We start from the raw sequence: 2,859 nt of genomic DNA, 5'->3' as shown, positions 1-2,859 counted from the left end.
ATCCAAATCACACAAACATCAATTTTTTATATAAAATTTCATGAACAAGAGGCTCACCACAAGGTGGTGCCGGCGACAGGACGGTGCGGGCGATCGACGGTGGTTACGACGGAGATTTAGAAGGCACTAAGTAAACCACAGCTACATATGCAAACTAAGTGTTATTTTGACCTCAAATTGTATATAAATCAAATACTACCACATATAATTCCTCCCAAATTACTAAAACCCACAATTAATCACTATATAAACCAATGCAAGAGCTAATCTAGCAATGAGAGATGAAAGGACAAAGTTGCTAACCTTGGTGATCATTTGAATGGATGAGGGCCTGCAAATCTTGACAAATTTGGGGCAAATTTTGTGATGAACTCGAGAGGAAGAAGCGAAGAATAGAGGAGAGGGAGAGGGGAAAGGGGGAAGAACAGAGTGTTGGTGGACGAAGGGTTTATATAGGACGACCTTTAGTACCAGTTCGTGCCACGAACAGGTACTAAAGGTGCTGGAAGGGCCCCACTCTGACAACATCCTGCCAGCACTCTCATTAGTACCGGTTCGTGGCACGAACCAGTGCTAAAGGTTTGCCACGAACCGGTACTAAAGAGCTCCACCCGGATAGCCGTTGGAACTGGCACTAATGGACACATTAGTGCCGGTTCTGTTACAAACCGGGACTAATGTGTCTCACATTTGACCCTTCTTCTACTAGTGTGGACCACAACACTTCCCAAAGTGAACCGTAACACTACTAAAAGTGAACCTCATGAGTACTTGTTGTCTTTTTTATACTTCTTAATTTTTTACGTGCGTTGACCAAGCGAGTGGACCTTTCATCGGACAGAAGAACGCACTACTTCAAACGGAAACCGCACTGCAGCAGGCAGCCAAGTGAACTTCATGATTTCTTTTTGTCGGTTTTTGTTGTCTTTTTTCAACTTTTTTTTGAACGAGTGTGGATCAACACTCGCGAAAATGAACCGCAACACTACCAAAAGTGAACCTCATGAATTTTGTTGTCTTTTTTCGTACTTATTAATTTTTACGCACGTTGACCAAGCGAGTGGACCTCAGGGATTGAGCGAGTAAACTACATCTAATGCAGAAGCGAGCTTTTTTGTTGAGATCTTTTTTGTTTTGTGTTTACCAAGTGGACAACAAAGGATCTTTATAGCATATAGAATATGCACTCTCCACAAGCCAAATCACGGTAATAAACTGCAGTTTTTACAATAAACTAATGCAGTGCACTTTTTAACAACAACAACATTGAGTAACAGGGCATTCAATAGAACTACATCACTTCATCCTTTGGGACTGCACGCCCAAGCCTGTGCGCCGTTGAACTCCACAAATGCTTGTGAGCTGCACCCAAACCAGCAAAGAGTTGCATGCATTAACATGGTCAAACTGAAACATACAGCAAGATGACTACTAAAAAAAGACATAACTAGATGAACTACTTAAAAAAAGTATGACACCGGCCACCCCTAGTGCAGTGCACTTGTCCTCTGCTTCCCGCGAACAATAAGGAGTGTAGGAGGGAGCTGCAAGTGAGGTTCGTCGCCCAGACGCCTGGCAAGCTGCACGGCACAATCGCCTGCACTGCATGCCACGCTCGTCCACACTGCATGTAGTGCTCGCCGAAAAGGGGTGACCCATCAGTTGGTAGGACGGTAGGACCTTCAAGCACACACGCCGGCACCCGACAAGTTGCATGCCCTCTAGGGAGGGTGGAGAGGAGCAGGAAATAGGATGCATGCACGCAGCACTGAGGCACCCACAAAACTACAGGAGATTGGCTACCTGTCAACAGCGAGCAAAACAGTTAAACACCTTCGATCCCCAATACATGCAGAATTCACCACCACGAGAACCAAATTCAACAAGAAAGACGGACACGAGATGCAAGATGACCAAGAACCTACTCGATTTTTTGCAGAAGAGAGGTGCTCGAGGGGGATGAAGGATCTCGCCAGAGGAAGGATGACAAGACACCGAACGACACACGCGCGTGCCTACGAGCTGCGTGTCATGCTTGCCCGGACTGCAAGCTGCTGTCGCCAGAACCTCGGCCCCAATGGACCTAGCTCCTTCATAGCTGCCGGTCATCTTTTCTGCATCATCTATCTTTTCTGCAAAAAAAGAGTGAAATGAACCTCAAGAGCAAAACTACAGTGGACTGCATTTGCACTTTTATTTGTCTTTAGAAGAACACAAAAACGCAAATCTCATCGACGGGAACAGCAAACTGCAGTGCGCTGATTTTCCTCCAAAAAACAAAAAAGTGAACTGCAATAACCTCAAAACAATGGTGTGGTTGCCTGTTCGTTAGTGGGGAGAAAGCAGGGGAGGCCGGTGCATCGGGGAAATCTCCAGGCCAGGAGGGCGGGCTGCAGTGGAGCCGGTGGTGGACCTCATGGGGGTAGGTGAGGTGAGCCCCTGCCTTGATCTGGCATCTGCGGATGCAGATCCAAGCGTCGGCGTGGGCGTGGGTTTGGATCAGGTCGGCATAGAGGTCAACGGCCGTCGGGGAGGCGGATCTGGGCGTGGGGACGGGATCCTCCCATGGCCGCCGGCGTCGATGCAAGGCAGGGTGGCGCGAGCCCAGCACGCCGGTGATGCAGGGCAGGACGGCGCCAGCCCAGGCCGCCGATGGGTGGGTCGACGGCCGGCTCGGGGTAGGGCGGCGCCTAGCAGATGTGGATCGGGGGACACGAGGGAGAGAGGTGCGGCGCCGCCATGGGGGGAGGTGGATCAGGGGAAGGAAGGTGCACAGCAGAAGGTGTGGTGGGGAGGTGGCGCGGGGTGGTGGCCGGCGTGGGGTGGTTCATCGCCAGGGCGGGTGGCTGCGTGGTGGTT

This window comes from Triticum dicoccoides, chromosome 5B (genome assembly GCF_002162155.2).
Source record: "Triticum dicoccoides isolate Atlit2015 ecotype Zavitan chromosome 5B, WEW_v2.0, whole genome shotgun sequence".
Lineage (NCBI taxonomy): Eukaryota > Viridiplantae > Streptophyta > Magnoliopsida > Poales > Poaceae > Triticum > Triticum dicoccoides.
Note: the sequence above shows the minus strand (reverse complement) of the source record.